The 25,495-nt window shown below is 41.1% G+C and overlaps 1 protein-coding gene across 5 annotated transcripts in view; it reads left to right on the top strand.

Annotated features, from left to right (window-relative positions):
* Positions 1–21,948: 21,948 nt before the first annotated feature.
* tjp1b (tight junction protein 1b) overlaps positions 21,949–25,495 on the top strand; it is a 29,757-nt gene continuing 26,210 nt past the window's right edge. For all 5 annotated transcript variants that reach the window (XM_079163211.1, XM_079163214.1, XM_079163213.1 and 2 more), the window contains exon 1: positions 21,949–22,035. The gene's annotated coding sequence lies outside the window, so the exon portion shown is untranslated. The remainder of the gene's footprint in view (positions 22,036–25,495) is intronic.

The raw sequence follows: 25,495 nt of genomic DNA, 5'->3' as shown, positions 1-25,495 counted from the left end.
TTTTGTGTCATACATAAATAAAGCCAAGATATTCTTAAGTAACTGCTACTAAACCTTATTGACTGCAGACATGTTGACTTGTCATAAGACAGTAGATACATTTCTATCCACCTTTCATAAGGTACATTTTTTATTTGCGCTCAAAAAATCTGAGTGGAAATGCCCACAATTAAAAAATAAATAAAAATAATGCAAAGTACGTTTTTACGTTTCACTGAGGAAAAGTTGGTGTATCAATAAAAGCAAAATTCGAAAAATGTGTTGCAATTTTGTTGCACCCTGATCTTCCGCAGCGGTTTAAAGGCACATGACTGGAGAATTAACGCCTCCTACTGTTTATTTAAAAGAACCAACTCATAATATTCTCATACTGGACGCAAATGCCCAATCATTTGCATTTTATTTTGCACATTTTCTGGAAATTCGGTTAAAATTTGTGCTAGAAACTGAGGCAGCTAAATGGAATTCAAGCGTCATGAATTGTATTATTTGCACCTGTGCTTTTCCTCCCATGACATGTCAAAATGTCCTCTGTGAAAAACCACACAGAACAGGGAATGCCCACAAAAATATCCCCCCACCTCCAATAAAAGGAGGAAGGGGGCTCACACTATCTTGTTCCGCCCTCGTAAATCATTCCTTGTTCCAGGAAGCACTGGTAACACAAAGATACTCCCTTTTTTAAATAAGCTCCAAGTTAACAAGTAATTAAAGACAAACTGTAGACTCCCTAAACAGATGCTACAACTGAGCCCCTCCAAATGAATCGGTCCCTCGACCTCCCTCCCCTCCTCCTCCCCCCCCTCCCCTCCTCTCCTCTCCTCTCCCTCCTCCCCTCTCTCCCAGTCGCTCCCCTCTGACTACACACACTCTCTCCCCTACCTCACACACACGGACGCCTGGACGCTGCAGCGTTTTTTAAGAGAGTGTTTCCAGCCCTGGATAGGAGGGAGGAGGCAGGAGGCAGGAGGAAGGCGATAATGTCCGAATCCTGACCGTATTCCAAAAAAAAAAAGAAACAAAAGAAAGAAAGACATTGCAAATCGGATGGATCGGCGATCTGTTTACGAGCGCTAAAACACGGTCAGAGTGTCATTGCAGACATGGGTCGCAGCGGTACGGCACCTTTCGCTCAGCTCCTTGGGGAGTGTTTTCACTGTCAGTCCTTCAGCGCTGGAAATGGCGTTGTGATGCTGAGCATGGAAGACGCAGCGGAGGCGGATGCCAGGGAATAAAGAAGTATATGATCACCTGTGCTTTTCTTTGGGTTGGATTTTTAGTAGCGGTGGACAGTACCATGGTGAATTACCAGAAATACATTACTGTTATGCAGCTGGCTCTGGGGGTGACCGCCTCCAACAAAGAACATTGTCTTCCACCCAGGAAGCGTATGTGGTGAGTATGAATCTTGGTGCGGATGATGATGATGATGATGATGATGATGATGATGATGATGATGATGATAATGATTATGATACAGGTTGGGAGAAAAATTAAAAACAGAAAAAAAAGGGGGGCTTCGATGAGCCGAGTTGTCACCTCCCACATCGTGTCAAATGATGAGCGGGTCACGGAGCCACAGTGCGCCCGCTCACTCTCCAAAATGACATAATATTCCGTTCAGCCACTGCAGCCAGTCTGCACCATGTTGCAAGCATCACAAACCCTACTGTGGTCGATACACGGTAGGTCAGGCAACGGCTTCGCATGCTTGGAGTTTGTGTGAGTGCGTGCGTGCCTGTGCGCGTTCGTGACACCCAGTGGCTCAAGCTATGTCCCGATCTTCTCCACCAGTTTGTAAAGTTGAATGCGTAGGGATGATGTCATAGCCTCATCGTTGTTTCCTTGCCTCTAACTTCATGTGCTTTAATGTACTACTATATGGCCTCCACTGCACTGCCGCTGTCACTGGAAATGTCACCATCAAGCTAACCATGTGGTAAACCATTACCCTTCCTCCTCAAAAGCCATTTCTTAACCCCAACTGCTGTGTTGTAATTCATCAATAAAATGTAAAGCATGAAACATGATCCCCTTCTGTTTTTATTTCATGTGCTGCAGCCAGGCCTCTGTACACCCCTCATTGCCATGTCTATTAAACATTTTCATACTCTGCTCTCAGCATGTGTGTTTTTGTCTTGTATCCACCTCGTCAGTGTCCTCATTACTCTGTGTGCCTGTATGCTACATATTATTGCAGTGACCACCTCTCATTGTCTCTCTTTTTCTCCTCCGACGGCCTCGTTCATTTGTTTACTTTAAGACAGACTTTCATTCCTTTTCCTCGCTGTAAGCAGTTTGCCGCCAAGCCTGCAACGTGTGTGACATAGTATCTCTAATTACAGCCGGATTACCATCTTGTTTGAAAGCAAAGACGGTTAATTAGGAGTCAATAGGCTCAATGGCACTCTGATAGCCAAGTGTCTCGCACAAGCTCAAAATGTATCGCACGGCGGGGATCATTTTATAATGCAGTAGTTACATCGGTGTGGCTCCAGTGTGTGAGAGGCTGCACTATTATCATCACCTCTTCAAAGCCAAACTAAACCACAAAATGTTTCAAGCAAGGACAAAACACTGGTGCTGAAAATCTCTGGGCGTCATATTGTCTTGAAGAAGACTATCATAATCAAAGGAGGTTTACAAACTTGAATTTTTATAACATGTGAAATGACCTCAAAGTTTACATTATGCAAATAGTGTGTGTACAGTGGGGTGTTTTTACAGTTTGTAGTTATTAACGGTGTAATAAGGTGTTTCACTGTTTTACAAGAACATGACCACCATCTGTTATGGACTCTAAGAGAAGAGGAGCGATGCCAACGAAGTGCTGCTGTAACCTCATCAGGGGTCAGACGCTTATCACATACAGCTTTGTTTATCTCTTGGTGTCTTTGGCGGATCATATAGCTCAGTCATCCTCTTATTTGCCTAATTGCACCCCCGAGGAGAAGATGAGGGATTTCACTGAGACAGAGGACTCCTTTCATGTTTCTTCTGCCATTGTTGTTTTGCTACCTCCATCTCCATATTCAAGTAGATTTTTAGAAAGAGCTCTTATTGTCTCATCCACAGCAGTGCACTTGTACAAAAAGCTAACCTTATGTAACTCTTAGAGCAAGCTCTGACCTTGTTAAAATGATTTCTTTTCACCAGAGTGAAAAGCAGCAGCCCCAGCTTATTTCATATGGAGTGAAAATGCTGAGTTCTTCATGCACCTCCAATAATCCAGTAAAAAAACACTGACTGATCCATAAGTGGTATTTTTGTGTCTAAACGTTTTATCATTATATGTCACTTAGAGGACCATACTAGGATTTTGCATGTTTTACTCCACTTACTGCCCCGGCGTTTGGGTACAACCAATCATTTTGCTAATCATGTTGCTGCGGTTTGGATGTTTAAATGTCTAAATGTTTTTGTATCTTTCAAGCAGGTGTTGCTTTATATTAATTCCCATACCGTAAAAATACTTGGAATTCCTGTTAGTTGTGTAATTTATCACACTGAATATCACGTCTACAAGTCACAGTGTTATGAGCAATGCAGTGCAGTCTTTTCAAACCAATCTCCATTTTAAGTTCATTACCTTTAGCAACAATTGATCTTTGACAGTAAAATATTGCAGAATTTGTATTGATAGTAATTGTGATACATTACCCATCTGTAGAAAATGTTAAGAGACTGCTCATTTTTATTTGTGCTAATTCACTAATTCTGTAATATCATAGACACTTTTATAATAGTAATTTGCAGAATGTTTATTTAAAGTGTAAAAATCATGTCATGTAGGCTAATTTAAAATTGTCAACAGTAAAGTATGTAGATAAGAAAATAAAAATAGCAAAAACACTGGTGTGGCCCTTTTAAAATCAATAATTAGCGTTGGTATAAACACAAAAGCTCTTAATATGGTTTAAGAACTAACACATATCAAAAAGACTTGTCGGCAACAAGGAGACGCCAAAACCTACAGCTTGTTTTATATCATATTAACCTGATAGTACACAACATGGTGATAGCTAAATAATACATGAAACAAAGAATCCAGGATTAATACTCATGGTAAATGATTATCCTGGTTGTCATCCTCTGCTTTATAATTGTCATTAATATCATCATTAAAAGTAATAGTAGTAGTAAAAATAATAGTTGTAGTTTCAGTTGTAAATGTAACGGTACTAGTCGTAGTACTAATACACTGCCTTTCTTGTGGCTCTAGCTGCCAAGCACCTTTTACAGAATGTGTGAATCTGAGTCATTGATCTTCCACTTCTTTCTCATCCTTCTCAACTGAATATTATACAAGAAAATGTGACAAAACACCAAATGGATGTGATCAAATGCAATGCTATGTAGTGCGCAGTGTCCTCATTTAATAGGCGTGTGTTTTTGGACATTTCTGTGTCGATGGAGACCTCGTGAAACATGTAGTGTCTTTCCACCTGACTGAAATGCAGCACAGTGACATTGTAGCGTTACGTTTCAGGTGAAGTGCAGCAGCAGGTTTTGACACCTCATGAATCATAAACACTCAGTAAATACAAAATGTATTTCATCAAAGCCAATAACCACATATCAAGTTTCTTTAGTCATCAGACATGAAGCACAGAAAATATTTTTATAATGATAAATGCACGGTGTAACTGAAAGCCTTGGGTTGCAGAGTGTAGTTCCTCATATTTGTCATCTTTTTTCTGCAGGTATTTTGGAGAAAGATGCTCTACTGATAACTTGATAAACGTGACTTTTTAGATCAATACTGCTACATACCCATTTACACTGTCTCCATACTCAGAAATGTGGAAAAAAAAGAAATACTCCACTGATGGAAATTAATCTATAGCAGTCATGATAATTGATGAATTTTGATCAAGTCTTGTTAAAGCCTCCAAAATGAGAGGATCCGCTTCTTCTTTAATGTTATTGTAAAATGTGTTACATTTTAAGATAAGATTCTTATGATCACCATTTATCCTTATACTTTACTTCCTAGAAAAACAATGAAGTGTGCAATAAAATAACCAATACTACTTCTACTGTAACTAATAATAATTATATTAATAATAAATTATACATTGCCTCCATGAAGGGAATTATGATTTTGTATTTGTCAACTCAACTCAAGGACTATAAAAGGCAATGCCTTGTATGTATTTGGAATTGGATCATATTTTTGTCATCACAAATACATTTAGCATACAGATGTACAACAGGATGTGACATCACTGGAAGACACACAGGTTTAAACAGAGGAAAACAACTCATTGCATTTGAGTTCAGAATTCAAGCATCCTGATTTTAAGGTTGCTCTTTACATAATTGCAGCCTTAACTCTGTCCCATTTCTGGTCAAATGGTCGGAGCTGCTTCCTGTTCTGCTGATCTCTCAGCGTGTGGTGGTGAGATTACACACCGCTCTGCCCCAACACTTACACCATCCACTGAGCAGAGACCGAGTATGCCATGTGCATCACATTCTCCTAAAATTAGAGGAGGCACATGCAGCTTCGCTTGCCTTTGATAAAGACTGTATAGCAGCTCTCTAAATTAGGAATAATCTTTGCAAACAGATGTTCCTCTTGCCTGCAGTCTTAAAAACCCATTCCCCTCTGCACACAGCCAAAGATTAGCATTAACCTGGTTTAATGAACTTTACACTCTGTTGCAAGCCTGCAGGGATATTACAATAAGTCTATTGTGTTTATGTAATGTTTCCTCTTATTTTTAACCTGCACCTTTTCTCCAAGAAACAAAACAAAAGCAGACAGATGGTGTGGTCACAGTGTAGAGATACTGTAACTCATTAAAGCACTAATGTTGAATTAAATTGTGTGTCTTTTACAGGGCGTTTTGCTGAATTTGTTTTATTGTGTTTCTATGTGTCCCAGACACTGGTCAGGACTGCTCTCCTTGTTAAGTGTTATATTAGCAGTGGGCAAGATGGGAGGAATGAAGCGTAACATTGCCTATTGACCTGCTGATTAAGCAGTAGCCGTTATTGCTCGATCTAATCGTACCTGATGGCCCCTCCAGGCAGACAGGGAACAGAGAAACAGCATAATGTCCTGCAACAGATTCATGTGTGTGTCTCTCATCCTTTCCTTGTAAAAGCATCAGGCATCAGACCTTCCCTTATCTGTGAACTACATTATCACACTCTGTGGTGGTCAGTGTGGGCCATCGGCGCTCTTTGCATTGATCTTATTCCATTTTCTTTTGAAGTGGATTTTTCTTTGTTCACAGCGACTCCAATAACGTCATATCAGGGTCGCGCACACTTATTGTGCTGTGAACTTGCCACACATCAAGAACCTGACCTGTTTGCTGAGACAAAACAGAGGAGAGAGGATTGAAGCTTCTGTGTAGCACATTACTGATCAAGATAACGTAATCTCAGTCTTTACACCGCTGTCTGAAATCAACAGAGCAGAAATGTAAAATGAGATCACACACTGGCCTTTTAGAATATACAATAATTCAAATATAAAAGTGTTTCACATTTTATATATTACTTTCTGCTTTACAATTGTCTTGTAAATACACCATAACCTTAAATAGGTTGACATTTGGAAAAATGCTCTTATTTGCTTTCTTGCTTTATGTGTCTGTTAAAGGTCACTATTTAACACATCTTTTTTGGTTAAAGAGCAATACACGACATGCAGAGCATTAATGTAGCAGCAAACAACTATTATCTATCTAAAGATATAGTGGAGTAAGGTCTACCTGAGCGGGGAATTAAGTCTCTCCCTCTCTGTGTGCTGTTATCCAAGCTTTTCCTTGCTTTGTTGAAATAGCCGGGCCTGTCGTGCATGCTTTTAGTGCATGTTCCTGCATGTGAGCGTGTCCCACTGGTTAGCCCAGAAAACGCTGCTCTGCACTGCGCTCATACAGCAATTACAGCCGATAACGCCGTTCTGACCAACAGCATCATTACCGAAGTGTAGCACCCAACCTCTGGTTCACCCTCAGGTAAATACTGTTAGCTGTGTCAGCACGTTTGCTGTGGTTTGTGCTGTTAGCGCCGTTAGCTACGAGCCGCCTGCTCAGGCGTGGCCATCTTGAGAGCCATTGAGAGGCAATTAAAATGCTCCAAATATCATATATGTCCATAAACCAAAGTTTAAAAATGACAAGTTGTGTGAGTTACTGCTGGAAATATTTCTTGGCTGGGAGCAGTCACAACAGTGATGACAAGACTCTCTGAAGTCGCCGCACAGGTCAAGAAATAGTCCGGCACATGGCCCCCTTGTTTTTACACTTTGTACAAATTACAGAAATAAGGTGTAGAGTGTTTATTAGCTAGCTGTAGAGGTGCTAGGTGGAGCCAGGCTAGCTGTTTCCTCAAGTACGCTTAATATGTAGCTACTGTCTCCTGACTGTAGCTTCATATTAACCGTACAGACATGAAAGTATCTATCTTCTCATTTAATACGATAGCTTCCCAAATGTCAAACTGTTCCTTTAAGATAATGTCTTATTTCATGAAATTGTGTCATAAAAGGTCTTTTGACTTTCCATAACTCCGGTAATATGTCTTGGGGTCATATGGCGTTCATCCACGTGTAGGTTAAAATGTACCTATTAATGTGATATAGTGAAACAAAAATGTTAACATTAATTCTCTCAAACCTCAAGAGAAACACATGATACATGCATATTTGATAGAGAAGACAAATTCATCCCAAAAGCGATGTGAAATCGTTCACTCCCCTTTATATCTGAGTCGGCACAGTTGCTGGCACTATGTTACATTCTGCCTTTGTGGCCTGAAGTGTTTTGGCAGAAATCCATTTAAAAATCAACATCCACGAAATGAGCCTGTGAATGCGCAGGACTGCACCGGGCCTGTGATACAGTCCAAGCTGTTCTTCTCATTAGTCATGTTTGCTGTATTGTTTATGAGAACAATCTGAGGTGGCTTGTAATTGACTGCACGTATTGCAGAATGCCTTTTACCTTGCACTTCCAGCCAGTAAGCACGTTACATTGCTTCAGGCAACTATTGACTTAATGCAGAGAGAAAGTGGAAGGTGATGTTCTCTTTCCTCCCATCTTTGTTCATTCCCTTCTCTTCTAATTTCCCCTCGCTGAGTCTCCAAACCCCGGGAGCTCCTCTGGGCCTGCTGCTGAGCACGCTAATGGATATCTACTGTCCCTGAGCCGCACTGTGTAGACAGGATTTCTCCTCATTGAATATTGTGTTAGGTAAATCCTCATTAAAAGTGACTGTTCTCCATGAAAACTGAGAGAAGAAAAGAGAAGGGGGCAGTAACAATAGTACTAATTTGAGCTACACTGTGCTGTATGAGCACTGTACATTCATGGGACACAGCTTCTTCTCCACTAGAAGTAATAAGGAACTGTCGTTTGGTCTACAAAATGTCAGTAAATAGTTAAAGATTCTGTGTCGTTAAAGCCTAAAGTGCCGTCTTCAAATTGTTGGTTTTGTCCGTCGACAGTCTGAAACTCAAAGATATTCAGTTTACAATGATATAGAATACTGAAAAGCAGGTTATCCTTTAAAATTGAAGAAGCGAACCAAATAGATTTTTGCCAAAAAATAATAATAAAATAGTTGATGATTCATTTTTTGTCGATTAAATGTTTCAGCTTTGCTAACTATCAACGTCAGTGATTTAGTGGTACCACTTTCTAATAGGGCACATTTCATAAAACATTTAAATACATGTTTTATAATTGTAGAATCACTTTTGAGTTGCCAGTTGGTGTGTCACATAAGGACACCTATCATGTCATTTTAGAATAGTCTTCAAGTAATCAGCTAATGGACCACTTAGCTCCTGGAAATAGTTGGACCAAAATCAAGTTATTACCAACTTGTTAACATTTGTAACTTTGTAGACTTGACTGCGGCACATTAGAAAGAAATCCTAAAGAATTATAGATATAATGAGTATGAACATGATTGTCAACATCATTTATATGCCTAATGTTTAGGACGCAGATGTGGCTGGTTTTAAAAAGATAACCCTGCTGTAGATGGCTTGATAAACTTTCAGTTCAGTGCAGCTTTATTCATCCCTGCAGGGACAATTCATTTTGTGGCAAACACAGCACATTGCACAGCAATTAAGCAACGCACATGAGAAACACAAAGGAAATGAGAGGCGGAGGGTTTTAATGTGGTCAGCAGGGTTCCAGCAGTGCTGCTGAAGTATGTCATTTGTGGAGGGTAAAACCTTTCCTGAGAGTATTGGTGATGGGTCAGCCAAGTGTGCCTCCTCCTCACATCTCACCATGACCCAGCTGCAGGCTGGCTGGTGTGGCCCACAGAGCTGCACAGGCTCTCTGTGTTTGAAGCTGCAGTGCTTCCTGAGCTCCAACCAGCTCCCCTACAGGGCCTCTGTGACATTAAATCCAATTATAGATTTCTTTAAATGCCATTTTATCCAGCGGGGGGCTGTGGCCTTTTGAGAAGCAGAAACATGACCACTGTGTTCCTCCTCCTCTTCTTCCGTCTTGCCTGTGGCACTTTGTCCTGCTGTGACACAACCATGCTGGATGTGTACTTACTTGCCCTGATGTAGTGTTGTTGTTTTTCTTTGTCCTTCTTCCTCCCGCTTCCTCTGCGCTGACCTCAGGATACACCCCAGCCCGACCGCTGGCTCCATCACAGCAGCCTCCTCAGTGAGCACCATTCAGGGCAAACCATCACTCCGCCGCATCAAGGGCCGCATCCACAGGAGCAAGAGCCTCGACAGCATTGATCTGCTTGACTCCAATGTAAGTAAAATGACTCAAAGGCAACGCATCAATGAGCTGTATCACAAAACCACAGACACTGTAATGACTAAAATACAAATGATTCACCATACTGACATTAGAGAGACAAAAATGTCATTCAGGAATGTGTTTCAGTTGTGAAGGGGTCTCTTAGGACTCAGGTATTGTGCAGCAAAATTCATTTGACTTTATCTCTATTTGATAAGTGAGTGACTGAAGAAACCACACACAATGTATTGTTTAAATAAACCCAACCATACACCCAAATCTAACACCAAAAAAGGTTTCACAAAGCAAGTTAGGATCTATTTGTCTTGGATAAAAACATGAAAGCAGGGATATGATCCACACACAATACTGTGAAAACACACAGGTCACAAATGCTGGCAAATTTCACAAATGATTGTCTCTCGCAAATTGCAGATCATTTATTAAGTCCTACAGTGCTTTTGCATCCTCATGCACGGGCTGCAGGTATGGAGTTTGCTTTGATGAGTGAAATTCGTCAACATGTAAGCAAAAGGAAAATAAATGTTGCAAACTGCAGCTTGCATGTTTTGCAAATTTGTTGAAACAGATTCACGTTTACATTAAAGATGATGAAGATGATGATGATGATGATGATGGTAAAGGGTTCGTAAATGAAACACTGAATATGGAGCAACAGTCAATGACGTGGTTTTATTGGAGTGTTTACACTTTTTCTAGATTAAAAAAAATAGATATAACATGTTAATTGGGGAGTTTAAAGGTGCTGGAAGGCAGATTTTGATACCTTTGGACAGAGCAAAGCTAGCAGTTTCCGCCAGTTTCTAGTGTTTGTGCTAAGCTAAGCTAACCGGTTACTGGCTTTAGTACAATATTGACCACACAAACATGAGAGTAGTGTGAATCTTTTCATACTAATACAACTCATGTGAAAAGGTGTATTTCTCAAAATGGCGAACCATTCCTTTAGGGTGGGACAAAGATGTGTTTACTTCCACATTTAACTCAAGGGGGAAATCCTGAATATCACCACCGTCAGAGTTTGATATTTAATCTCTTTTAATTTTGACTACTCAGCCGTTTATAATCTGATTTAAGATTAAAGTTTAATGTCAAATGTATCATATTGACAGCTGTTTAAACTCAAGATTTTCTATATTGGTTTCCAAGAAGACATTTGGTTTGAGCGTCAAGGTTGCTGTTTTATTTATAGACACACACACACACACACACACACACACACACACACACACACACACACACACACACACACACACACACACACACACACATACACACATACACACACACCTTTCATCCATATTCACATTCAGAAAACAGATGCCTCAATCCTTCAGTGGATCAAACACTTTCTTGTCTTTATAGTCACACTAATTGATCCTGACGTACCCTTTGCTGAGTGTTTATGAAACAAAAGACATATTAATTCACAAAGCAGTGTTTTAAGTTCAGAGATCTGATGAGCATAAATCAAAGCAGACACAATTTTAAAACACACGTGTGCTTTGTTGTTTCCACACAGAGCAAACTGCTGGAGGGCCTCAGCCTCCAGGGAATTGTATCGTGTTGACAGCTCAGCTATGATCTGACTGTGAATTCAGCTCACACGCTCCATCTCATTAAAGGATATCACAGAATCATCGAGCTGGTTGAGTTATTGATAAGTACTGGTCAGCAATGTTAACATGGGCTTTTAAAAATATGCGAGTTTTGAACTCATCCATTACATTTTTCAAAGCTGTTTATGCTGATTTGTAGCAGCTTAAAACCACGTTGAACTACTATTGTATGTTTGTTTTTTTAAATGCTTTGAAATACCATTTAGTGTACCTCGAGGGTTCATCTTTAACACCTGTGAAAGTAAAGACTCTCAGCTTAGTGTTGCTGTGTGACACAGTCACTCTGACATGCTGATTTATTAACGAGACCAAGAGTCTGCAGACATGCTTGAGTCTCTGAGAGGCTGCATGCTCACAATGGCAATTCTAACATGCTGATGTAATGCAGTTGTAATGTTTACCATGTTCTTCATTTTACCCTGCTGGCATGCTCATATTGGCAACTAAACACTACAGCTGAGGCTGATGGGGATGTCGTTATTTGTGCAGGTCATAAACCAAAGTATTTGCCACATTAAATCTTTTAGCCTCATGATGGCCCTAGATGAAAAGTCAGAGCAGTTATCATTACGTCAATGTCAATAAATATTATTTCAAGGCAATAGTTGTCAAGATACTTCAATCAAAACTCTCTTTCAATCCCGATACCGATAGCGTTAGCTGGGCTCTGGGTATCGGCCGATGCAGAGTACCGATCCAATAGCAGAGCTTAATTAATAAGCTGTATTCCTCACTGTGTAGAAGAGACTGGGACCATTCCCAGTATGTGTAAGACAGCATCAGGCTTGACATAAACAATGCTTTCCTTACTTTGTAAAACTAAATGTAACAAATAAATATTTTGAGTCAAATTTACTGAATTGTTATTTATTATTAAAATTAAATTAAAGTTGTGCACCGGCAAGTTGGTAAATCAAAAAAAGTATTCAATTAAAGTGAAAAACGTTTAATTGCCGCAACGAATTTGGTAAAACTTAAACAGGAATTCATATTCCAATGTAATACTGTCACTGATACCCTATTCAGCTACTTGAGCCAGTATTGGCCCGTTATTTGATATTGCTATTAATCTTGGGCGGGTCACCAAAGTCTTTACTGCTGGATTCATCCTCTGGAGGTCTCTAGATGTCTCTAGAGGATGACAAAATGTAGTATATTATTATATATTATATTAATATAAGAGTCTGATCCGAAGTGGTGAACTGACAGACTGACATTGCCATACCTAAAGCAACGCAACTAGCAAGGTTAAAAGAAACCTGTAAAAATATGACAGCACAGAACATTTGCTTTGTCTCAGTAAAAAAATAAAGAATAGTCGTGACTGATTGAACAAAAGACCTATATTTTAAAAATGATTACAAAATCAGTGTTCAGTTTCCACCCAGGAAACAGTGGATGCTTTTAGGCTGTAATTGACAGATTAGTGTTGGCCTTGATTTTGAGCCACACACAGCAATCATAAGCCTTCATCTGAACGGGAAAAGACAGTGTATAGTGTCACTGTATTCTCATATCCTCTGTTGCTCTGTAAGTCATAGAGAGTGACTTACCACATCGATGTCATTTGTCTTTATGGCATGCCACTCAGAGGACGCGTCACATTGCTCAAGAGGCCACTATCTCACCAGAGACTGCGAGCCCAGCTAAGGGCTCCTGGCCTTTCCACGGTATATTTCTTTTGTACAGGCTGTGCGTGCACTGGAGGAAAACTTGCTGACTTGCCCAAACTCAAATGCAGCTGATGGAAGTAACGGTCCGCCTTACAGTGAGTGATGAGACTGCAGGATGCTGAGCTGAGGAGCAGTTTCCATTGCATCCTAGTAAAATGTCACAACAGACACAACACTGCCTCTGAGCCGTTGGGTGATCTGCGGTCGTTTACGAACAAAAGAATCTCGCCTGATTGGCTGTTTCAACAGAAAACTGAAGATATTAATCAACTGAGTGTATGAACTTAGTTCCATAACTATCATTGCCCATCAGCGTAGAGCAAAATAATCAATAGTGGTTAAGACTTTGTTTATATCGATTGTTTCTTTTGATTGCTTTTCTCTCTTGATAGTCAGGGGAGGACTTTGGCACGTCGCCCACTCCCGCTGTCATTTGTGTTGGCAAGCATCGCACTTGTTCACAGAAAGCTTGAATCAGATTTTAGTGCTAAGGCTGCAGAAAGCACAACAGAGATGGAGAGGGGGGGAAACTACAGCCTTTTATGCACCCGATGCCTTTGTGTAAAGCAGGAGTTATTTTTCTCCGTTCATCAACAACACCTCATCCTATTTCAAAGCAGCAGCGTCTACAGCATTTCTTAATGCTTTAGGGAGATGCATTAGTACATCTGTTTTAGTATTACACACAATCTGATTCTCTTTATTATCTACACCACTAATCGCTCTTCTCTGTGAAAAGACAGGAATTAATGATAAGAAATAGTAAACTGTAACATTTTCCAGGGGATACGCTGTCCTTGCTATGTGTGTTTTATATGGATCAATGTTGAGATGATTCTGAATATGCAGTTTATTCCTATGTGCATTATGTTTCATCATGACAATGGGAAAAACATTTTTTACATACACAAAACCTACATTATGTCCTTGGTGCAGTGTGGATGCTAAACTGAGGGTGTTGTTTCTGTTTTATGTGCCTTGATTTGGGGAAAGATCTGTTTTTAATGCAGTATTTTTCCTGCCCTCTCAGCTGTTTTGTAAAATGTTAAAGGAATGTTTGCTGCAGAGGCTATATAACCAGGTGAGTTGCAGGGAAACTAAGAGGGTATCGGCAGGAGCAGATGCAACTACGCCAAGATGAAAAGCGCAATTAAATTAATTACTCCTTAACAGATCAGGATCAGTCACCAACTGGGCCTTGAGCTTTGCCTTGGTTAAAGTCTTAATCTCTTATTAGTTCTGCTTGCCCCATCCCACTTCTAAAATCTCATCCTTGGCTGCAGTCTACCGTGGACAGAGGCACTCCCCCCTAACCACCACCAAAAAAAGCCCCAGCGTAAGCATTTATTCGCTGCTCAGTCTTCGGAAAGTGCTTGCAGATGCATTTACGGAGAGAGCAACTGCAGCTGAATTAACCAATCTGCATATTCAGGGCCTGTTAGAGGGAGATTGCTCCCGTGTGTTGAAGGCGTGGATGTGGGTGCAGGGGGTCGGACCTGAGTGAGACACACCACAAGGGCTGAGGGAAGAGACAGAGGGAGGAGCAGAGTGTGTGGGTTTATCACGACTACTGTAGGAAGCCTTATAGGAACGAGGCGGGGGCCTGTGATTGGGGTAGCAGCTGATTTTCTTTTAGGTACGACAGGTCTGTTATGTAAGAAGAGAGTCGAACGTTTCTTTTTTTAACCTATAGGTGATGGGCCCAGGGGGGCGGTTGGAGGTGATTGAGGGGGTTTGTATGTGACACTGAGGTGGAGCTGGCCATGTATGATGCGTGCGAAGGTTGCATGTGTCATCCACAGGCTGCGTGGAGGATATGGCAGATGTTGGTATGTTTCTGGAGGCTGTGACTCAGGAGGCCTGCCTACGTTTCCTCTGATGGGACATATGGCAGGTCACTGAAGGCAACATGCACTGTGTGTGTGTGTGTGTGTACTATCACACATCTTGTAGCGATTATTTGACTTTACAGCAGCAGCAAAAATAAATGCATTTGAAACTGGATAAGCTAGATAATCGTTCAAATGTAATGTGTAATAGTGTTTCATAGTAACTGTTCAGTTTTATGTTACATCCATACTTAAGGATGACCTCAAATGGATTCCCTGTAGCTCTCAGTAACACTGTTGGATCAGAATACCCTCTTGTTCCTTTCTTCTTCAAAGGATGCTGGGACTATAAACAGCAGAGACCTTGGTTGTCAGTGGAAGATTTGAAGACAATGACTCGTGCTTCTGATTTGTTTTTATGGTCGTGCTTGTATCCCTCATATACAACAAATCATTTTGAAGAGACTCAAGACTCAAACCCACATAAATCCGAACAACTCTATTGACTTTCCCGCATGATTTATGTCAGCAGACCTGGACAGTAAGCGCCATCGGCAGTCGAGGATTAGTGAAAATGTAGCACTAAACCAACATCACATACAATATTTTCCGTTCGAAAAATGCAATCTATTAATACCACAATAACAAGCTTTCATTATAATTTTGGCTTATTTTCAAGGAGGACTTGATGTCCATGTTATTCCCCCCCCCCCCCCCCCCCCCCTTTGAGCTCTTGAGTGTGGGGTCAAGTGAAGGACAACCAGCAGAATGATGTAATGTTTGTAGGAATCAAGATGGTAGCCATGGTGGGGAAGTCAAGCATGAAGAATGAAACACTGGGAAAGGTTGTCCCCAGACAAGTTAATCAATCGCAGGATTTGATGCTCACAGTTTTGGACGCTCTGTAGATTACATTGTCTGTTGATGGTTGAAATAAAGCAACATGCACTGTGATAAGACTGTTATTAGTCTCAAATAGCACAATATGGGTTCAAATCATGTGAGATTCAACACAACAGAGCTCGATTTATGATGAAAGAATTATCCTAATTTTCTAAATAAAGCTAAAATGTCTATTCTTTGTTTGAGAATGAATGAAAGGAAGAAGTGTGTGTACATTTTTTAAATGTATTTAGAAGTGTGTGTGTCAGTGGTGTGTGTGTGTGTGTGTGTGTGTGTGTGAGAGTGTGTGTCTGTATGTATCACACAGCCTGCTGTGTTGCTGGACATGTAGGATGTGTGTTGATGCCCAGGGAGGCACCATATGCTGTTTAGACTCAGGAGCATCCCATCACGGCGGACCCGTGGGTGAACAACCCCAGCTCCTTCTTGTGTCTCCCTCCATCAGCTCACGCATGCATCATCAGCCAGCAGGGGATGAAATCACGCGGATCCACTTTCCTCATGCTTGTTTTCACGCCACCATGAATAATTCTTCATATAGATTTTTCCTCTTTTTTAAGGCGGGAGACGGTCATGCTCGACGCATAGTGTTCAGCTGAAGTCCTGCAGAGGGCAGAGTTTTACTATCTATATGTACAGTAACACAGTGAACATCCATGTTTGTGTAGCTGATGCAATAGAAGAAGGAGGGGTTGGATGTGCAGTTGGGATGTTGGATTTGGATGAATGTTTAGCTCTGATACGTGGTGATAGAAATGTTGTTGTAGTTGCAAAGACACATATTTAAAAAAAACAGGTGGCAGTGCAGCGGCTAGAATGGGAAGAGTTGTTGGTATGAGGACTCTTCATGCTCATGTGGTTGGTGAAATCAAGTGGGAAAGCATAGTTTAACCACCCACTCATCTGATGTATTACACAGGGGGCAACCTTGCACTGTTCCCTCTGTGAAAAGAAAAATAATTGGGATTTCTTTTTGTTTTTATCAATGAGTCCACCTGTAGTTGTGATCAAAATGCATTTCCAGTTGAATTAAGAAGGTGGAGATTTATAGCATTGTCTCGCTTCTTTTCCGCAGTGCGGTAAATTACCCCTGGGTGATTTTTCTCCCTTTTTCTTTCCTGTCACCGTTACCCCCATCACCTGCCCTCCACAATGCCCCTTCAGTCTGGTCCGAAGGGAGCACCTGATCCCACACCACCGAGGCCTCTAATTGCTTTACTCTCATCCTGAGCGAGGATGCTCTCCTGGGAAAAAGACATGAATAGACTTATTCATGTATAATCCAAACTAATTTAAAGGTCTGGTAAATGGAAAATAAAAAATAAAACCACTTCATTAATAATTTAACTGGTAGGTCACATCAGGGGTCACACTGCAGGGGGAGGGGATTACACCTCGTGGTAAAAGATTTTCAGATCTTTTGACATTATCATAACATTGTGTGGTTTCAGGGCATTGCTGTAAAAGAGCATAATGCTTGGTCAATTTAGCCTGAATAAACATTGGTTGATAACGTTATAGGTTTTAGAGAAGTCTCCATGGGCTTATGTCAGAAAAGCAGCAGCGTATTTGTGGTTAATTAACAGATAATTAATCTGCCGTCATCATTTCCAGCTGTCTCTGAAATCACAATCGGATTGATCAGGATCTTGCTGCTTTAAAAGCTTTCATTCCCTTCAAGGAATTCAGCTTCATGATCTAGCACTGCAATCTGATCTCTTGTCTTAAAAAGCAAAATAACTCCTAACTCACCATTTTTCTGTTGAAGACCTCTCTGTCATACACATATCCACATTAACTGATTGGAATTGTTCATCTTTATTGGCATTAGTGCTCCCCTCCTGGGATAAACATACTTAGGCGATTGCTTCTTTGCAACTGTACATGATGCTGTAGTTTGATCCAGGGAGGATTTGGATGTCGGTGGCCTGTTGTCACATGATCAGCAGGGCCGGGTATGTGAGGTCATTTCACGTCACCTGATATGTCTGCAGCTCTCAGCTGTTGGTGGGAAAAAATTGAGATGGAGATTATAGGTTCATTTTGGGAATCTTGAAAGATATGTATTTCCTCCCTGTACATGGGTTCTGTTTTTTTTTTAATCACATTCTGTCAATCACATTCTGTATGTTCACAGTGTCCTTTTGTTACTGCCTGTAGCTCAACAACATTACTGAATGCCACTTTTCATATAATATCTACCTTGCAGCATTTCCACTGCAGCTAGTGCAACACAAAGATTGTCAAACATGTATCTCCTTGCAGATGACAATCCAATTGTCATTGAAATATATTAACTGTTAATCCCATTTGAACTGCAAGGAAGCAATTCACAAAGAACTGCAAAATATGTTGTTTAATTGCTTTAGTTGGCCCTTACATAAAAGCTGAGTGCACTGAAGAGCAAAGCCGGCTGCATTATTATCCATATTCTAATGCAGAATCTGAATATTATATATGCCTTCTTTTGTGGGACAGGTGTTACAATCACATACTGTAAAATTAGCTGCTAATAAGCTGGACAGAGATCAGGAGGCTGCAGCCAAAATCTGTCTCCTGCATGGTTCAGCTGCATTTTACTGCTGCACATCCGCAGCTCTGCCTCAGCGAGCTCACGCTTCACTCCTCTATAAAGCACCTTCTGATAAGTGATTTTTCTGACTGCTGACTTTACAAGATATCTCACGCTTGCTAGATTATGGGCCCTTGCTTCGCCACGTAATCGTGAGGCATTATGACACCTTGTGTAAGGACTTTCTGTCCTAAACAAATGGGTTGGCTGTCAAGTCAGTGTGCTGTTTTCTCATGTTAGAGGTCAGTGATACTGACAGAGGACAACACGGAAATCACAGAAATACAAGACTCTGTACAGAAGCCAGCTCATTCCCTTATGAGATTACATTGATGTATTCCAATTTGTAAAACCAAAGACTGGATAACAAGATGAGAAGCACAGCATTTTGAGTATCATCTTGCCGCCTTGGCAACACGGCGTCACATATTATCATCTATTCTTTCACATCGGACAAATGCATTTATTTTCCTCTGCTGCAGTGCTATGTTTAACGTCTGTCATGTCATTTGATAGCTGCAGTCATTAGAGCTCATGGATAGCCACGCCATCCTTTGCTTAGTAGGCTGTTTTCCTGACCTGTGCAGCTGAGAGGTGACTCACTCACCGACAGGAGCAGTGCACTCTAAAAGCCAACCTGCTGTGAATTTGTAATTTGCTTTTCCACTCGTGTGATTTGTTCCTGCAGTTATACTTTGGTTTGAATCCTGTCCGTGTGCCTAAATGCGCTGATGGGGGAGAGGGGCTGCATAATTCTGTTGCACGGCATGTGAACCTCCCTCTGTGCTGTTGGAGCCAGTGATGCAAACACTGTCGTAGCATTAACAGAGGGTATTTCAAGGGCTTCAACAGAGATACATTAAACAGCATAAGCTCACATCAGAGCGAATTCAAACACATGCAGAAGAAGTTTACATGCATGCATTTGATAGCTTGATTACATTTCTGCTGCAATACTTTAGCTGGTTTAAATACCGTAATGCATGATGATAACTGATGCCGCCATCTAACTGTCATTCATTCTCAGTGAGTATACTATCCTGAAATACTGCCAAAGGTTTGCATGTAATCACTATCAATAGACACTCAACTAAATTGTAGAGGTGCAGATCACGGAAACATTTATTGCTTTTTGAGCAGTTTCTTTTTGTTCCTATATTACTGTTCACCATATTTTGTTTTTCCACAGGGTATAAATGACTGCCCTTGTTTATCTAATTCTTCTGACCTTGTCCAACTCGCATTCTTCCATTCAAGATGCCCCCCCCCCCCCTCTCCTTCAAATCCTCCAATGGAATCTGCGGCAAGTCTCCTTACGTCAGCAACATTGCAGGACCTCTGTGCTCCTCCAGCATTACATTCAGCCCCTATCTTCTCCTACACTCATTAGAGAGGTAGAGGTGACAAGAACGGTCACACAATCTCAAAGTGATAAAATGCACAACAGAAGGTGCTGCAGAGAATTAGCTATACTTCTAGAGAAGCCAGCACAAAAACTAAAGTGCATGCAATGGAGTCTTAAGAGTGGAGTTTGGTGCAGTGCACAATTTACATTCTACTGTATATTGATTAAATCTGTATACCCCATGGGAAGGAGTATTGAGCATCGTGACTGTAGGGTGGATTTTAGTTCTATCCTTTGCATTTTAAATGGCTTTATGCAGCATGTCATTACTACTTAAGTAGCCTGCCTCAGCTTTCCCTGTAAAGACTTTATGTTTGCGGTAGTTAAAAGTGATATCCAAATGGATTTTTCGCATTAAAAAAAATACAACATCAAAGTGAAATATATTCCACATTAAGGGCCTCTAATCTTCATCTTCTACAGCATATTTTACAGAACGCTATCATTTCAAAATAAATAGCTGTTTTTCCTGGTTGTGCACTAAACACACACACACACACACACACACACACACACACACACACACACACACAGAAAGGGATGAGGGATTAACCGTCTTGTCCTTGTCCAGTCCTTTGTTTCAAAGGATGCCCAATCAATCAAACCACTTGTTTTTTTAAATTCGATCTGTCAAATCAATATTAAGGCTTGCTTAACATAAGAAAGTTATTTCATTCATTGGCATATATAATATGCACCTGGAAGTTAAGTTCTGGGTGTGTAGGTTATAACAATAACAAGATATCTACTGCATCTTGCTGTGGTCACATACCAGGCGTAAAAAAAACCAAAACATATTGTATGATTTTATTTAATAAAGTCTTTTGTAGTACTGCAGTACTGTTCAGCACCTGGTTGAAATGTATTGTGCAAACAGTTTATTTACATAATCTAATAAAGCAAACATTTTAATATGACAGTTTTAAAGATGCCTCTCTTAAGGTGCATGAGGGCAATGTAGATTCACTCTCACTGCAGACATGGCTCTCGGTAGCTCTTTCATCTCATACCGATTTATTTGCGCTCTGTTTGATCGGGATGCTTGTTAAAAGCTCTTTAAGATAAATTAAACCCTTACATCACATGCAGCAGAGTGAAAGCTTACAGTGCTTTGTGTGCACAAAGGTCTGTTAGGCCTTCTGCTGTATACCTGGAACAGTCTACTGCACCACGGGTGCAATAGGGAAATTATATTACCTGGAAAAGCAAGCTAATTTCGTAGCACATTAAAAGTTGAAACAAGCCATAACTGGCCAGTTTTTAAGCTGTCTAGCTGCAGTATAGGTTCTCAAATCTTTAGTATTTTCATTTTGTTAAATACATCCACTATAAGTTGTATGGACAAATATGAAAACCATTAGACCTAAATAAAATCAAAACCCATTTTGGAGATTTTGTTGTCAATACCTCTAATTTCAGATTAACACAACACAGTTGGTGTTTTGGTCTATAGGCGCTAAAAATAGGCCAGTGAAAAATACCACATTTTTAGTAGCCACATACACCATGCACATCTATTTCTCATTTTAAAATAGGCCTAGTTAATGTCAACCTTTAAAATAAATAGATAAATAATGTTGAACATATATGAATCATCAGTCCATCAAATTACATTTTTTTGGTATTTATTTAGTTCAGATGGGAATTATTTTGAAAAAACTAATAATACCCTGTGAAGAATAGCGTTGTAGTATTATTTAACATTTGTGTGGGCTAATATGAAACATTGTGAAGTGAGAATGCCATGGGGACTTTCCTAGTATTTATTTGGTTCCTTAATAATTGATGCATTTGAAATAGATGACAAGGCGATACGAGTGGCATCCAGCCCGACATGAGAAGTGTTCACTGCTGTGATCACGAAGCTTCTTCGGTGTGTGTTCACCCTCATCGACGACCGCTCGTTCTCACGCTGGAATGGCGCTTGATGCTGCTGGATAGCTGCTGCTGATGCTGCTGCTGCTGCTGCTGCTGCGGCTGCTGCTGAGGACAGCCTCTCTGCACCCCCCCCCCCCCCCCCCCCCCCGCGCGCGCGCGGACAAATCGGAATGGTTTCTTCCAGGCGAACCTGTCACTGTCACCGCGGCGGTGACGGTAGCCGAATTGTGAGAGCAGAGTGTGTGGGGGGGGGGGAAGAGAAGGAAGGCTTCATCCACTGCCTGCCATTGCAGTGCGGCGGCTGCTGCTCTGGAGCCACACCAGCAAGACCTTTCCATTCCCTTTTTTTCTGTAAGATTTTCACAAGCACGGCGTGAGGACCATTGCTTTTACTAAAGGTGAATGGTTTTCTTGTTCTGTCCGTGAGTTCGTTATTTGGGGGAGCGCATTTCGCTCGAGCTCGCGGGAGCTGACTGGATGTGTGTGTGTCTCTCTGCGGGCACGAGCGAACGATAACGGTGCAAGCCGAGGTAACTTAGCCACCTCTCTGCTAACAAACTGTATCTACGTGCTATGCTAAGTGGTTAGCTAGTTGCCCCAAACATGCTAACAGTATCTGCTAGCTGCAAGGATGAATAACGGTGTTCATTGCCCTATTTTGTTTCCGTGGAGCTTGCATAAGCGATAACGTTAACTGACAAAATGCATTGCGGTTGAGCTGTCATCGGGCGGAGCGTCCAGGTAACGCTAGCTGTGATGAGCTAGCCTAGCTGCTGGAACAAAATGTCGGCCAGCTTGGGGTTGATTTGACCATAGAGGGTATAAAAGGGGGCAAAAGATTAATTAAGTGTTAAACTGCTAGAGGCAAGGAGGGAGCGCTATCGTGAGGCCAGCTGCTGCACATATGACATCGGGGTTTTGAAATAACATGGAAGGTCAAGCGGTGGCTCACCTTGTTGTGATGGTCCGTTAGTCAAACTTAAGTGGGTCTTTGGTGAGGCTAGGTAGCAGTTGGCTAACGTTAGCGTTTTGGTGACACTAGAATACCTGCTTGCCTGTCCCCGGTGTCTGTCACGTTACCAGCTGTCATAATAATGCCCTGTCCGCTGTGTGTGGGGGCTTTCCTGTGGGCTACAGCTGGTGCTTGGTTAGCATCGCTCATGCTATAAGCTAACTAACTATTTACATTTCCATAACAAGGGATAGCCTGCTGTAACATGAACACAAAGCACCAGGCATCACCTGTTGAATGTTATAAAAGCTGGACTCTATTGTTGACTGTTATCGTTTGTTATATTTGCATTAAGTTAGACTAGTCATAACTACAGCTAGAATATGGACAGATAACGCTGTACCTTACACGTTCACGTTTAATCACTCGAGTATAGGAAAATGATCTTAGATATAAAAGTAACCGACTTTTAATCATAATATTGTGATTCAATGTGCATGTCCTAACCTACCCTGAAGCCAACATGGCCACCATATTTCACAACCTCTGTTTAGATTACATAATGTATGAAAGTATCATTAATAGTGGCCAAAATCAGCTAATAAGTATGCTCTTGAGTACATTTGGGTTGTATTCGCTCACTTTGTGAATGGTATGTGATCAGTTGGTCCTGTCCATGGATAACAGTCTTTGAATTTAAAGGAAGCTGTCATTTATAGCATTCAGTAACATAACATGTCTTCTGTTACTACAGCACATGTACATTGCCATCTATAATTGGAGTATCTGTCAATGTAATTATGATGATTCATTACTGCACTTCTGTGTGTTGATGTGCTATGTAACATCACCACTGGCCTCATGATAGGAATGGGTACATGAAATGGCAGCAAAGCAAGTCAACAGACGTTTCAAATGAAGTGGGTGAAGCACAATACAGATGATATTTGTGGCAGCCATTAGATGTTTCATTGCTTGATTTAACAGTTTTCTTTTTAATAATTCACTTGGCAGTGTTGTGCTGGTAAACATGTCACCTGAGGAGAAGAGAATAGCTGCTCAAGGGCAGCCATACATGTTGCCCTGTAAATCTTGTTGACCTAAGCTGTCATGGGAGCAGCAGTCATCTGAGTCATTGTGGTTTTGGAAGGACAGATGTATCTGATATGTTGCCTACCTAAGTTAGATTTGACTGGAGTTGTGTAGTCCTGTGTATTTGAGGACACTCTGTGGTATGAGGGGCTTTTTCACCAGCTCTTTCTGGTTGAAACATACCTATGTGACCACAGACTCACCAATGAGACTGCATTACTGTGTTAATACCATATGTTGACGCGTTGTATATTTTTAAACCTTAGTTATGCACACATGTTGATGCCAAACCAAATGGCTTATTTTATTGATATAAAAGAGATCAAAGTAAATGTCCTCAGGTACCTCTTTAAGGGGTTTAATGGTCTCGCTGTGGAGAGAGGGGCTGCTGGAAAACAATGCCACAAAAATGGTGGGAGACTGTGAAGATGGCACATGTTTCAGTGTTGGTGTTAGCCTAGAGGTGCTACTATAAACATATTGAATGCGTTAACCTGCAATGAGCTAAGTATCATATCTCTGCTAACTACACCATGGATTATTTTGTGCAATTAACATTGTTGTGATATTTTCATCCGTTGAGAGGTGAGATGGACTTTTGACACTAATTGTTTCTCGCTGCCTGAGCTAATAGATCTAATCCTTTTTTTTTAATACAGGAGGATTTTCTGTTCTGCAGTGCAGCCTAGTTTAATCCTGCCTCTCTTTATGTGCACTCAAATGTTGCACTGCATGCTTTATTGGCACAAGATGAATTAAATAGAACTGGTGCCAATAGAGAGGTTTTTAAACATAAAAGTCACACACCTCAGCATGTATAGATCATTTACTGTAATAATGTTTGTGTCAACCGTCACAACCAACTCTAAGGACAAAATATAATGCAACGTAGATTGCTGTATACTTACAAATACCACTTGACATGTTGTGGGTCAGGCTTTAAATAGTGGTCATCTGTCTATCTTCTTTGGCTCCTTACATATTTTATACTATCTCGTTTTTCGGCTACTTTTTGGAGCTGTACGAGTTGTTGGCCGTTTGATTGATGGGTGCTGTGAACACTGAAAGGTCATTGCTTTGACACACGTCCAAGCTGAGACTTTCTAGCAAACGCTTCTCAGAATTGTGACGTTAAAGTCCTCTTCCCCATCGAACAGTAAGTCTCTGTGTTGGCAAATGCCATGTTTATGTTCTGTTCGTAGCTCCGGTTGTACAGAAGCTTTCTTATATAAATCAAGTCCGTCGTAAATTTGAAAGGGGTGTGAAGCCATCACAATGACGAGGCTTGCAAATCTCTCGTCAATCACAACACAACGTGAACCTCCTTTTTCTTCTAGCGCAGAAACATCCCTTATCATTAGTGTTTGTCATTGTCTCCTTTGTCCTCGTTTCACTCCCTGTGACTGAGAGGAGGCAGGGTGCAGGTCAGTGGCTCAGCTTATCAGCACATTCCTGCCCTCCTATGGGCTCTCTGTGAGGCGCTGATAACTTCCACAGGGCTGATTTCCTGGTCCATGTGTTCCGGACACACTGTGGCTCTGGTTATGATCACTGACTCGAGCTGTGGATTCTGAAAATAGACTCTCCTGAGCCACTGTCCCTGAGACGAGTATAGAAGGTTTGGGCTTCATTTATTTATTATTGTTATGTTGTTTTGTGCAAAATGGTGTAAAGAAATCCCAAACTCAATTCAGGAGTCATTTTTTGTTAGGGTTAGGTGTTTCTCTTCCGACAACCAGCAGTTCACTGTGTGTCTCCTCTCCGCTGGAGAACGTTTACCGGGTCTTCACTGTTGGACAGAAAGTACACAACTC

The sequence above is a fragment of the Pholis gunnellus genome, assembly GCF_910591455.1.
Source record: "Pholis gunnellus genome assembly, chromosome: 7".
Lineage (NCBI taxonomy): Eukaryota > Metazoa > Chordata > Actinopteri > Perciformes > Pholidae > Pholis > Pholis gunnellus.
The sequence above is the reverse complement of the archived record's forward strand: the minus strand, read 5'-3'. Positions and strand labels throughout refer to the sequence as shown.